Here is a 15,818-nt window from a genome sequence, read left to right as displayed (position 1 = left end):
CCGAGAAACGAAGACTAAATGAGTCACAATTTTTTATAAATCAATCAAAGGAAAACCATGACTAAATTGGTGTAGTAGGTAAATTGATGAGGCGAGAGAAATTAGTTCTAGATGCATGTAAACTGCATGGATCTTGAAATAATTCAATCCATTCTATATATCCTAAACTGGAAGGGCCATATACAATGTAAACAAGAACATTCTATATCACTAGAAAAATAACACCATCTGTATATGTTCGTGTTAACAATTCATAATTTTTGTTTGAGAATTTTGAAATGTATTATGTGAGTTTTTTCTTTTAGGAAGATTTGAATCAAATTCTATAATTCACTGTTATCATGAGTTATGGAATGAAATTCTACGATTTGATGTCATGATGAGCTATTCAATAAAGAAGTGAATTTAGGATCAAACACTATGATTCAATGCCATAATAAGCTATCCGATAGTTAATTATAGACAGTTAAAATATGATACAAAATGTTGATAAAAGAAAAAATCACATAATCTAATTTAAATATATTCAAACTTAAACATAAACTACAAGAACAAAAATGTACTAAACATCAAAGTTTAGACAACAAATAAAAAATTCGTAGTTGTCTTTTCACGTCAATCACATTTCATTCTTATTGTTGTTTTATCTCAAGGAGCATATCATACAGTGTTTTTCAAAGCTACTTCAAACAAGAACATGAACCTTCTCAAAACAAGCAGATTGTGGATTACCTTGTAAGGGAAAGAAGATCAGAAATTTATGCATAATTTTTATTATTATCTTGAGGCATTTGGCCACTCCGCCAACCTTAAGTGGGAGAGCTCTCAACCATGAGAGCCCTATGTGAAATAGTAACATGGCAGCTTTAACGTTGCTGCAGGCTATGTTCCCCTAAGCCCTTTTTTGTACTGTGATCCATGGCCCCACATATGCATCTACAAATATACATTTATAATCCCCACAAATCAGATTCAAAAGAAGACCTTCACTCATTAATCATAATTTCGTCACAATATATGATCAGCACTAATCATATTCAAAATTAGGCCTTGCATTCATGATAAACCATATTTTCATTAGTAAGTATAATCTCAATGACAAAATACCTTAGAGAGGAATAATTTGATGCAATCCCATAGAAAGCCATTCTTTCAAATACTTCATACACTGCAAATAAAATTCATAAATCAATGAGTTTAAGTATGGTGTCCTTCTGCATTGCTTGAAACCAAGAGATTCACATAGTTAGTTGTCATGAAATCATAGGTTAACGCTGAGCTTCACTTGGTTTCAAGAATAGTTTAATATTCTCTACTAATCAGGGCCAACCACGTAAAGGCAAAAGCTCATTTGATCCCATGCCCCTAACATCTAAATTCCCTGTTAACATCTAAAATTCATTCATTCTATTAATAAATTGATAATATTCATGAATTATCACATGATAACATTCATTAACACATAAGTTTCATTAGAACAATCACATTAACATTAAAACATAAGATTCATTAGAAGATTCACATGAACATTCAATACAACATAAATAAAACATCTAGACATAAACATGAGTCATTATCAAATAAGTTATATAAGTTCACATGAATCATTTCTTTTTTTGTCCTTCCTTATATTATTGTAGAGGCATATCCATGTCATCATCGATATTTCTTCTCACACACAGACGTGCACTCGTTGTCCTTTACAAAGTAAAGTCCTCTACAATAACAAATAAGAGGGTTAAATTTTAAAAAGTTGAGACTTTAAAGATTTTAAAGAACATTGTAGCGCTCTTTACCTTGTTAGCTAATCAAACACCCCCATCATTGATCTATTATTCTTCATCCATCTCATCATCAAGATCATCGTCATCATTGACATCGTCACCACCACTATCCTAGTCGTCATCGTCATCATCATCATTGTAATCAGTAGAAGCATCATCATCATGATCAGTAGCAACATCATTTGCATTAGGAGCATCATCAACTAACTCTCGATCATGATCCACTACTTCCTCTTCCTCAATATCTTCTTCTTCCATCGCATTATACTTTATCGACCTTCCCCTTGGATCATGTCTAACAAAAAATGACCAACCCAGTTTATGTGGAACCTTTGAATAAAATTCCTGCTCACATTGGCTTGGAAGAACATAGAACTCATCCTCAAATGGCTAAAACAACCTTGTATTAATAATTGGAAATCCATTCTCATGCTCAATAACAATTCTATTAGGATCATTTTGATTGAGTCAAAGTGTGTACCATTTGATGACAAAGAGAACTAATTTGAAGGAATTAAAGTCATTGTCAAGTATATCAACCAAAATGAAATAGTATTGATTTTGAGATTCTCGAGGATATAAGTCATTTCTAGATAAAATATTGGTCACCTAGAAGACTACACTTATCCCAGAATCACAAGTTCCCTTCGTGTCATCTAAATCCTTGATGCAAAATTTATAACCATTGCATAACATAGACTTATGGTGTTTCACCTATGATAATGTCAATCAAACATGTATAAGTTATTGCATCACGAGTTCAAAAACATATGATTGATTACCAAACTTATAAGTACCTGGAGATCTCTTATACCACATGCTAAATCTATTTCCTTTTGTGTAACGTTGGGATCTCCATTAAAATGAGCTTATTTAACCAATGAAGACACGGATTCCCATTTTAATCTATGACCAACATGTTGACATCATTCAATCCATTCTGTCATCCAATCTTGATTGTTTGCAATAAACAAATGAATTGCGTCCTACTCTTTAGCAATTGTACAAATATAAATAGATGACTTACAAAAAAATTATTTTGAAGATTAAGAATTAATTAACTACAATAACATCTCATAATTTAGTACCTTTCACTTTCCTAAATCTACCATTCCCCACCAAGTACTCCCCTTTGAATTTTTTTAATAAAGTCGAGATCCCAAAAGCAATATATACGGGTCTTTGCTGCAAGATTGAGAAGATATTGAGTAACATACACTATCATCTAGTATACCATATATCCCTCAATCATAGAACCCTCGAGATGTGCTCTTTGTCAAACCAAAGCCTTAAAAAGTTTCAAGTGTCTCTCAACCATCCACATTAACCTAGGTTGTACAGGTCCACACAATTCAATCTCCTCAACTAGGTGTATGAGGTAGTGTTCTTGTTGTTGGAAATACAATAGGGAAAGTAAACTCTGAGAGCGGGGGGGGGGGGGGGGGGGAGGAGGGGGTGGGGTTTGTGAATCAACACTTAAATTTTTTAACCATAAAATCATTCACCTCACATCCATCTCATTCAATAAGTAAACTGAAATACCAAACCAAACATATACATCTAAAGCATGTAAATAAGTAAACATTCACACAAATGTATGTGTAAGAATTTTCCTTAGGGAAACGTTCACCCAAGACCAAGGAACTCAAGAAAAAGCACAACAGTAGACCAAAAAGAGTATGACCAGAATGACGATATAATATTCATTCCATATTCGATGTGAAAGTACACTAGGAGTGCCTGTATATAAAGGCCTTTGGAATGCTTCTAGAATGCATAGGAATCAACAACATGATAAGTCATACAGCCAGACACATGTCCACCAAATATGGGTTATCCTCCATTATGCACAAGAGTAAGTGCGATGATGAGAGGATAAGCCTACAAAGGTGTAGCATGCAAAATAATGTTGTAGACACCATGTGCTAAATTAGGAGTGCGAATAACTATGTTGTCTGCATGATAACTTAGTTAATTATGCAAACTCTAGTGTTGTAGACACCATGTGCTGAATTAGAGTTGCTTACTCCAGTGTTGTCAACATGATAACTCATAACAGTATGTAAACTCCTAATGTCTCACCTAAGAAATAATAAAATAATGCATTAACCTAAGTAAACTTAAGTAAAGTGTAAATAGTAAATACTTATTTACACCAACACCCCCCCTTATGTGCAACTTAGGGGAATGTGCTTAAGCTTACGAAAGTTAAAATGAAATGCATAATGGGTCCTAGCTACTAGGCCATTTTAGGTACCCATGTACATAATGCAATGCTGAACACACAATGCAATGCAATCTCTCTGCAAACAAGGAAAAAGGGAAAACTATGTGGGAAAAACCCTCTCGCCAAAAGAGAGATATGTACAATAGAGAAATGGGAGAAGGAAAAAATCCCATTCGAGGAAAAAGCCCCCACATAAAAGAGAAGAAGGAGACAAGGTAGTCCCCCCCCCAAAAGTAGTGTGTCGATCAGTGAGAAATGCTCCAATGTAGAAGCTGATCCAGGAGCATTGAATAATGTTCCTCCCCTTTGGAAGAAACAATGGCAGAGATACAGGTGAGATGCTTCCCCTATGTGTAGAAAGAATCCCAATGATGAAGGGTGTCTCTGAAACCTGCTCAACTATCCCTGTGTTGATGCTGACGAGCACCCCTTCCAATATTGCTGAAAAGAACAATGTCAGATCTAGCAAGGATGGATGTAGAACATGCCCCAAAGAACCAAGTGTCTCCTCAAATGATAAAGAGACCTCTTGTAACTATTGTACATAGGGATCCACAATCACATCAATCTGTGAAGACTGATCATGTAGAGAATGGACAAGAGGGTCAGAGCGAGCCCTCGCAATAACTGAAGAAGGATCTTCTCTATCAAAGAGAAGAACTATATCATCAATGATGTCTTCCAAATCTAATATATGTGACTCCATGAACAAACCTAAAATGTCTTCCAAAAAGTCATTCTCTAATGTTGGAGCTGAAAGACAAAGTGTACCCTGCTATGCTGGATCTATCACTATGGCAATGGATGAATTATTTGCCTCAACAAAGAGAAGACAAATATCATCGATGATGTCTCCCATTTTACTATCAAAAGGCTCTAGATTTGGCCTCAGATGCCCGATTTGGATGAAACAAAATATGATTTGGGGGTTTTTTGAACTTTTGAATGTGACACAAAAATCTCTCCTACTAGCTCGATGGCCAAAAATTTTCCAGAAAATAATGCAGATGTGAATTTTTTTTGTAAATATGCAGATGAAAAAAAATGCAGATCTGAAAATTAAATGTATAGATCTGAAATAATCATACCAATTTCACAAATTAGGCCTTTGGGTTGCCGGTTTGCAAAAAAATGTTGCCTCAATTTTGACTATGGCCCAATATAGGTAAATTTATAGTTAGTTCACTGAATCAACGTTTTGGACATAATGGTGAGGTCCACTTTGGCTCTAGATGCTCTCAATATCTGTGGATTCTCCAGATCTGGGTTGAGGTGCTGAGGCAAGAATGGTCTCGAATGGTTAGTTGAAGAGAATCTCCCCAAGCTCTGATACCATGTAAGAATTTTTCTTAGGGAAAAATTCACCCAAGACCAAAGAACTCAAGCAAAAGCACAACAGTAGACAAAAAAGAGTATGATCATAATGATGATATAATATTTCATTCCATATTCGATGTGAAAGTACACTAGAAGTGCCCTGTATATAAAGGCCTTTGGAATGCTTCTAGAATGCATAGGAATCAACAACATGATAAGTAATACAACTAGGCACATATCCACCAGATATGGGTTATCCTCCATTAAGCACAAGAGTAAGTGTGATGATGAGAGGATAAGCCTACAAAGGTGTAGCACACAAAATAATGTTGTAGACACCATGTGCTGAATTAGAGTTGCTTACTCTAGTGTTGTGAACATGACAACTTAGAAGATTACGCAAACTCCTAAGTGTCTCACCTAAGAAATAATAAAATAATGATAAATAATAAAATAATGCATTAACCTAAGTAAACTTAAGTAAAGTGTAAATAGTAAATACTTATTTACACCAACTGTATGACACAAGATATGATTACCTAGAAACCCTCCAATGAGAAGGTAGAAGAGGGGTGGGGATGACATCCACAAATCTCCACTACTGCAGTAATAAAGTGTATCTAATGAAGATTACAATATTTTGATCATGAGACATGATCTACCCTGTGAAAGGTCTGCCCTATTAAAGGCTTACAAAAACTATTAGGTCTCACCTTGTTGAAGGATTTCAACACCTTATAAAGAAGTGTGCCTGGTAAAAGGACCTTGACTTACAATGAAGTAAGCACCTTGTTAAAGGATTTACAATAGCCTATTAAGACTATCTTGTTAAGAGATTTAAGGAATTCACCTATTAGAATGTCTCAACAATGATCCTTCAGTTAACATTGTGTTTCTTGATGATAGATCACCTATTTCCTAATGTGTACTTGATCCTTTCTGATCAGATGTATCTCTATTGTCTTCTAACTCCTTTCCTCTATTCTCCTCTAAGTGATTTTGCAATATATTTCAAATCACAACTCCTTAGTCACCATGAAATCTCTGTTTGCACACACAAACCTTCTCTCTTTTCTCCTTCCTCATACATAAAAAGTTTAGGTTTTGTCCTGCTTAAGAAGACCTAGGTGACTTAGGGTTGGGTATGAATCAACGATTGTGATTCATCCATATTGTCACTTAATCCTTCCCTTTTTTTGATTGGCTGCATGTAATGCATAGGGATTCATAATAAATATTCATTCTTATCATCTAAGATCATAAAACAATCCTTAAGCTAACCCAAAAATGGTTAACATAGAAGTTTGTGCCATTACAAATAACTATGTTAAAACTATATAATTCGACATCTAAAGTCCCTGATGCTCGACATCAACTACAACTTCAATGTTGTAACTTGACCTTTGAATGAATCAACATCCATTGATCACTTGACATCTAAATAACTCGACACATACATCTGCTTGGCACTTGAGTGACTCAGAACTTACTCAACACTTGAATCACTAATTAACACATACTTTTGCTTGGCATTTGAGTGACTCGGCATGCACTATCTGACATGTTATGCTAAACATGCATTATCTATTCGACATGAACTAAGTACATAACTTATAAATGACTTTTTTACAAGCTTGAATTATCATTGCACCAAAAGATCAACCTATCAATGCCCGATACAACCACTAGACTTATAGAAAATAGGAGGCGGTTAAGCTATGTCATGAATCTAGAAGGGGAACATTGGTGGTTAGTCCAACAATCCCCCCTCAACATTACTCGAGGAGATTCATCCCTTTGACCAAGCTCTAATACCACTTGTTACAAGCTAGAGTTGTCGTTGCACCAAAAGATCGACCTGTCAATGCCCGATACAACCACTAGACTTATAGAAAATAGGAGGTGGTAAGCCATGTCACGAATCTAGAAGGTGAATGTTGGTGGTTAGTCCAATAGACTTAAGTGTATATATACTCATTTATCAAAACCAATCTGAGATAAAAAATCTCCCCCTTTGACATGAGTGACAAAAACACTTGGTCATGCATGAATGATCTTCACTTATGAGCATAACTCAAATATCCAATATCTCTGTTCGACTTATATACAAAATTTGAAAATTTTCAAAACATGACTTATCATTCATACCTTAAAATTAAATAACTCCCCTTGAGTTAATTGTGATGTTCTGTATCTGAACCAAAATCATTCCTCTTGTTGAGTAGATTTGCATAGGCTAATCTATGTACTTTGTTTATGTCATTGACTCCCTCTTTCTTAGAAATAGTAGCTCCCAAAAAAATGGTATCTCCTTCATTATGTCTTATATCTCCCTCATTTTTATTTCTCTCACTTTCTTATTTCTCCCCCTTTTTGACACTTATGTCAAAGGGTTATACACTTATAGTGTGTTTATCCAAAATTGTTTTATGGATCTCAAATATTATTTTCGAAGCATCATCCCAATTATCACAAGCTACCTCTGATGATTTGATTTGGATGGCTAGCTTGACAACAAGGTGTACTAAGCCTTCATGAGTAGAAAGATGAAGATCTTTCTTCATGAGTGTTTCATCAAATGCTAGTTCCTTGTGCAATATCTCCATACGTGGAGTCAACATAGACTGGATGTTGATTAGTTTAGCCTTTATGTTTGCTTCATTTGCATGTAACACTGCTAACTAACTTTGGGAGTTTAGGAGATTCCTGAAATGTTTCTCACTTTGGGCTAGAGACATTGGTAGAGTTATGCCAATTAACTACATATTACTCTCCAAATTTACTATGTTGGTCCTGACTTCCTGTGTGGAGAGTGTTGAATTGCACAATTTTGTGTACAAAGAGAAAATTTTCTCTAGTACCTTCTTCACATGGTCAATTTTGGTTGCTAATGCAACCTATGATAGTGCAATAGCACTTGATATCTTTTCATTAACCTTATTTTGAAACTTTCTTTCAGACCATTCAAGTAATTTCACATTTGAATCTAGGTCTATGTCATTTACCTTCTCAACTAGGCTGATAAACTACGCTATGATCAGCTAGGTTGCTTCTAGTGCTGGCAGGCTAAATGCATCAAGGAAAATTTCCTTGATATCTAACAAGGCTTGCTTCTGCCTATGCTCCCTTCTGAGCAGTTCTTGATTTTTCTTCTTTGCAGAGCATCCTGTAGTATGCTCATCTATTTAATAGTGATGGTTGCAAGATCAAACTTGGACAACTCAATCACTTCATCCAAGTTCACATCACCAAATGATGTAACTTAATCTACATTGGATGTGCTTGGACTTGGCCTTGATGATTGTAAAGGTATAGCTTTTATACTTAGCTTATGAAGAGCTTGACTAGGAGGAGTAGTAGTTCCTAGCAATGTCACCAGTGTTTGTATTTATAGTTGCTCCTCAGGTTTTGTAGTCACATATAACTCTTTAGTCCTATCCTTGGCTTTCTCTACATTCTTAGTTGGGCCTTGATCTTGTGTTCTAGGTGTAGGAGTATCTACCTGACCTATTGGAACTTGTGTTGTATCTTGTGCTTCTGTAGCAACTTTTGGTATTGACACAATGTGTACCAATTTGCTGATATTGGTTGTGGATGACTCTTTTATTTGATACACTATAGTTGTAATGTAGGTTGTATCATGGTGGATTGAGGATGGGTTGTAGATGTCTCTTGTGTCTAAATTTTCTCCCCTGCAAATGCCTTGTCTGCCTTCTCAATCTCATCAACACTTAATAGTATAGGATCTTCACAAAGTTTTGCCTGGGTAGTGGAATCTATCAGTATCTTCTTCAAGTCTTCCTCTATAAGGGGGCTGATGTTCTAAGTGATAGTGTCAGAAACATCCTTAATCTTTATAGTATCAATATCTATATTCAACTCATGTTGAGGACTGGCACTCAACACTAGTGTATCTAGTAAAGTCTGTTCTACCTGTTGCTCATCATTAGCTATAGCTTGTGTATCTTTAGTTGTCTTAGTGCCTTCCTCTTATGTAACTATCTCAATGTCAACTGTAGCAACCTCAGTTACTTGTTGTTATTCATCTTTTTCCTCACCTACCTCAATAGGTGTCTTCTCTATTACCTTGGGTGCTGTCAAACCATATAATGATTTCCAAATTTGAGTGGTCTTCTGTACTATTTCCAAATTTGAGTGGTCCTTTGTAAGGGGGTTGATGTTCTGAGTGATAGTGTCAGAAACATCCTTAATCTTTATAGTATCAATATTTGTATTCAAGTCATGTTGAGGACTAGCACTCGACACTAGTGTATCTAGTATAGTTTGTTCTGTCTGCTACTCATCCTCAGCTGTAGCTTGTGTATCTTCATTTGTCTTAGTGCCTTCCTCTTATGTAATTGTCTCAATGTCAATTGTGGCAAACTCAATTACTTGTTGTTATTCATCTTTGTCCTCACCTACCTCAATAGGTGTCTTCTCTATTACCTTGGGTGCTATCAAACCATATAATGATTTCCAAATTTGAGTGGTCTTATGTAACTGTCTCAATGTCAACTATAGAAACCTCAGTTACTTGTTATTCATCTTTGTCCTCACCTACCTCAATAGGTGTCTTCTCTATTACCTTGGGTACTGTCAAACCATATAATGATTTCCAAATTTAAGTGGTATGCTAAATGCTCTATATTTAGGTGGAAATTTCCCTACATGCTTCTTTATTTCTTTTGTATTTGTTTCTCTATCCAATTCTGGCATAACTTGTGCAAGTGTGGTCTCTCTAATTTGTCTTTTTTTATTGAGACTATATTGCCACTTTTTCTCAACTCTGTCATATAGATCTTTTGGTAATGAGTTGGAAATGCCAAAAGGAGTCTATTTGAATGTTTCCATCATGACATATATTGACTCCTCAACTTGGTTCATCTCAATTTTTCCAAGTTTATCAAATTCAATATGTGTAAGACAAGATAAATCAACATTATTCTTTATATTATCACATATATTGTTTCAAATCTAAGGAGGGACTATGACTTACCACTTTGAAATGATTGTTGTCATCAGATTTTGTCCTCTCTTCATCAAATTCAACTGAAGCTATATACTTTCTCCTCGGTCTCTTCTTAGACTCTTCTTCTTTGCTATTGATCTATCCCTCTTCTCTTTTGGCTTTTTTGTTTCTTGAGACTTTTTAGCAAAAGCTCTTGTGCTAGTTCTAGTATCTTGAACTATAGGCTTAGGCTTTTCAACCTTCTTTGGTTTTCTAACTATTGGGGCTTTAACTTTCCTCTTCTTCTTCTCAGGTGCTTCATTGGCTTCTTCTCCCTCAACACCTTCTTCAATTTCTACCTCTTCTGCTTGATCTTCCCCTTGACCTTGAGTTAAGGCCAGTGGTGTTTGATTAGTTACATATTCTTCATCATCATCATCATCTTATTCTTCATTTTCCTCTGCTCCTTCACCAAATTTCTCTTTAAGTTTCTTAACAATTTTATTCTTCTTTCTTATGACTGAGGTAGTCTTTAGATCCATTGTAATATTAGATTTAGCCACATCATAATTCCCAAAGGCAATAGCCTCAATATCTACATCTTCTGTAAGTAGAGTTGTAATTGCTGTAGAGGCTTCATCCATGTTGATCTTATAGCCTAGTGGCCTTAGCCACCTTACCCTTGGAACAACAGCTTGAACATATGCAAAATTAGTGTCAACTAGAAAGAAAACATTGTTGAAATATTTCTCAACTAGTGAAACTAGTATCCTCAGTCTTTTCTTTATTGATTGCTTAATATCTTCAAAGTAGCTAGTCATTACAAACTCAAAATTTTCTCCAAGTTTCTTAATAAATAAACCTATTTTCACTATAATAGATCTATTTTTTATCCATGCAACTTTACCTAGGTTGTATAGGTCTACACAATTCAATCTCCTCAACTAGGTGTATGAGGTAGTGTTCTTGTGAATCAACACTTAAAACTTTTAACCATAAAATCATTCACCTCACATCCATCTCATTCAATAAGTAAACTAAAATACCAAATCAAGCATATACATCTCAAGCATGTAAATAATTAAACATTTACATAAATGTATGACACAAGATATGATTACGCATAAACCCTCCAAGGAGAAGGTAAAACTGGGGTGGGGATGACAGCCACAATCTCCACTACTGCAGTAATAAAGTATATCCAATGAAGGTTACAATGTTTTGATCATGAGACATGATCTACCTTGTGAAAGGTCTACCCTGTTAAAGGCTTACAAAGACTATTAGGTCTCACCCTATTAAAGGATTTCAACACCTTGTAATAAGTGTGCCTAGTAAAAGGACTTTGAATTACAATAAAGTAAGCACCCTGTTAAAGGATTTACAACAACCTGTTAAAACTACTCTATTTAGAGATTTAACTGATTCACTTGTTAGAATATCTTAGCAATGATCCTTCGGTTAACATTGTGTTGCTTGATGATAGATCACCTCTTTCGTAATGTGTACTTGATCCTTTCTGATCAGATGTATCTCTGCTATCTTCTAATTTCTTTCCTTTGTTCTCCTCTAACTAATTCTGCAATGTATTTCAAATAACAACTCCTTAGTCACCATGAAATCTCTATTTGCACATGAAAACCTTCTCTCTTTTCTCCTTCTTCATTCATAAAAAGTTTAGGTTTTGTCCTCCTTAAGAAGACCTAGGTGACTTATGGTTAGGTATGAATCAAAGATTGTGATTCACCCATATTTTCGCTTAATCCTTCCCTTTTTTTGATTGGCTGCATGTAATGCATAGGGATTCACAATAAAGATTCATTCTTATCATCTAAGATCATAAAACAATCCTTAAGTCAGCCCAAAAATGGTTTACATAGAAGTTTGTGCCATTACAAACAACTATGTCAAAACTGTATAACTCGACATCTAAAGTCCCTGATGCTCGGCATCAACTGCAAATTCAATGCTGTAACTCAGCCTCTAAATGACTCGACATTCATTGATCACTCAACACCTGAATAACTAAGCACATACTATCTGCTCGACATTTGAGTGACTCAACATTTACTAGTTACTCAACACTTGAATCACTTGGCACATACTGTTGTTTGACACTTGAGTGACTCAACATGGACTATCTAACATGTTATGCAAAACACGTATTATCTATTCGGCATGAACTAAGTACATAACTTATAAATGACTTAAGTGTATAGACATTCATTTGTTAAAAACAATCTTAGATCAACACTTGTGCATTGAAAAAAGTCGAAGGTAAACACTTTTTCATTTCACACATTAGTAGACAAATACTTTTCTTCCAATATTTTGTATCTTTTTTATGGATTTCTTTAGATGACAACCACCTCCAAGGGATTCAAGACACAAAATAATATAAATACAAAACTTTATAATATATTACTTGTTTGATATATTGAACAAATATCATTGCTTGCCTCATGTATTTTCCAAGATCAAATATCACTTGTTTGATATTATTGTTGAAGTTGTTTGGGAGCAATAGGGGTAGCACATACTACAAAAATTGTCAACTGATCATTTCATTCTTTTCTAACGTAATATAATGAGTATTGAATGTAGTTTCACAAATATATTATAAATACAAAAGATCATGACTTACCTTGATGAAGGTATGCCAATCATGCATTTTCAGCCCTGGGCCAAATTCACTTTTCTTTGATATGAGATTTCTTATATTCACAGAAAATCCTATAGGAAATCAAATTTTATGTATGAATACTTTTATGGCATTACTTTGCTGCTCCATTAATCAAGGAAGGACACTTGCATTAATCCAGTGTCCATTGCTATTTGATTCAATGATATTTTTCATTGCATGATTGGAATCATGAATGTCACTACAAATTTTGGCAAGTTTTTCTTTGTCATGCCTTCCATCCAATATTTTCCATAGTGTCTCTGTTACATTCTTTCCAATATGCATAGTATCAAAAAAATGCACAATTTGTAGTCACTTGTAGTAGGGAAGCCCACTAAATTCTTTGGGATAACATTTTAGTCCCTTTGGAAGGTGGTCAGTATTGATACCTTGATAACCTCAAATTCTATTATATTCCAACTGCCATAACTGAGGTGTCATTCTTTGTGGCTTTGATGTAGTCTCTTCTTTCCCATTGAAAAAATGTTTTTCAACACTTCGATACTTATGATTTATGTGGAGGAAGTGTCTATTCTTATCAAACACCTGCTTTCTTAAAATTTTGGAATGACAAGATTCATCTTTGGACCACACATTGGACATGAAAATTTTCCTTTTATTTGAAGACCTACAAGATAATGATACAATTGGATCAAATATGTTCATATTTGGAATTAGTATTATCGTGTACAAATAGATTTCAGCATAACATACCACAAAAATGTGTCAACCCTGGGGCATCATGAATTGTCCACACAAGCATTGCATGGAATTGAGATTGCTTTTGTCCAATTGGTCTAGAGATATCATATATAGTGAAACCATTCCATAACACCAACAACTTTTTGATAAGAGGCCCAACACATATATTCATATCTTTCACTTGGTACTTACCTAGTTGAATGAACAACATCAGTTAATTATTGTGGTCATTTCACTCCAAGTCTTATAATTACATGTAGGTAAAAATAAAACTAATAAAATACCCAAAACAATCATTGTCAACATAATGTGCTCCCTCTTTATTGATGGCCATGGAGGAAGGTTATTGTTGATAACAAAAATCGGCCACACCGAGTAAACAAATCTCATCTCTCCAAATCAATTGACACCATCAGTTGCCAGAGAAAGCTTGAGATTTTGAGGTTCTTCTTTAAAGTGCGGCCACTTTTCCTCTATGTCCATAAATGTTGAACCATCCAATGACATTAAAATTATCCATATTGTTGGAATATATAGTCCACTGATATAACTAGGAGGGGGAGGGGGGGGGGGGGGTTGAATCAATTATCCAACTATTATCACAATTATTACCCTTAAACAAAATTAACCATATGAGAAATATAAAATGAAACCACAACAAGATACTCATACACAATAACACCAAATATGTTAACTAGGGAAACCCTTGATCAGAGGGAAAACCCCAGTGGGGATGGTACCCACAAGATAATGTACTAATATAAATATTCCTTGTTAGAGGATGGACCTTGTTAGGAGACTATGGATACATTTAGTACATATGTGTCCTTGTTAGGAGACTTTGAATCCTCATTGGGAGATTCCAACCCTATTAGGAGTTGTGCCAACCCTGTTAGGAGTTGTGGAAGACAGCTAGACCCAATGTTCAAATAGCTTCAAGGGAAAAACCAACGAACCCATTGTCCAAATGATCTCTGTACTTTTTCTTGTGGAATAATATAATTGTACTATACTACTCCTTCCTCCTTCTCTGTCCTATCAACTAGACTTCTACTCCTTCTGATCTTGTAACTAGATCACAAACCTTGCATCCAATAATCCTTTGGATTGCTTATACGCATTTTTCAAGCACTCTCCTCCTTTTCACACTTTGTACTTCATGCAACAATGAAGTTCCTTTATAACATATCTCCACAATACTTCCTTGAGTCGGCCTTGAGGCTAATTATAATAAGATAATTAAATAATTACAATTACAATAGCACTGTTGGCTCATAGTCTATACAAAACTTCACATGTGTGATACTAGGGCTTGTGAACTTGCTGACATCACCAATAGACTATCCTATGTCATTGCTAGACTATGCATCTTCCCATTACATCTTAGATGTAAGATTGTAAGAAAACACTAGGAACTACTTTCCCAATACTCTGTCTTTGAATTGCTCTTTGTAAATCAGGTACATCTTCCGTACATCTTTGACTTAGACTCTGTGCACTCAACCATGTCATCAGGACACTATGCCGAACATGTCCATAACTACACATCTCCAGATAATCAAAGCATTGTCTATAGCATCAAGATCTCTGTCTATTACATAAACAATCTTTACAGAAACCATGATATGTTGATATCAATGAAAAAAAAAGTCATGAATGCAACATATCAATACTATCCAATGCTTAGGATAATCCTTCAAACTATTATCATCAACACTCATGCTAACAATCTCCCCCTTTGGCATTGATGGAACATAGATGGAAAACATCGAAGTTCCAAGAATACCAAGTAATATACTATTGTTGTTACTGTTCTCATCTTCTCAAATCCTCTCCATCAAGCAAGTCCAAAATCCTTTGGATTTTAGGATTGACATCAATTGTCCACACGTTAGATAAATCTCAACACAATAGGTGCACAACAGGCGCATACTCCTTTTTAGACATCAATTGTTTACTTCACACTTAACAATTCACAATACACTAGGTGCATATTCCTGCTTCCTTTCATGAATCTTTCTAGATCTCTCTAAAGAGATATTCTCCTCCCTTTCTTAGGAGTTCTTTCTCATGCATACTCTCCCCCACACCTTAGGAATTTTTTTTCCATGCATACTCTCCCCCATTGACATCAATGTTAAAGTTCTTAATCCACAA

The sequence above is a fragment of the Cupressus sempervirens genome, chromosome 10, assembly GCF_028749045.1.
Source record: "Cupressus sempervirens isolate cs-2001-9-10 chromosome 10, ASM2874904v1, whole genome shotgun sequence".
Taxonomy (NCBI): Eukaryota; Viridiplantae; Streptophyta; class Pinopsida; order Cupressales; family Cupressaceae; genus Cupressus; species Cupressus sempervirens.
Note: the sequence above shows the minus strand (reverse complement) of the source record.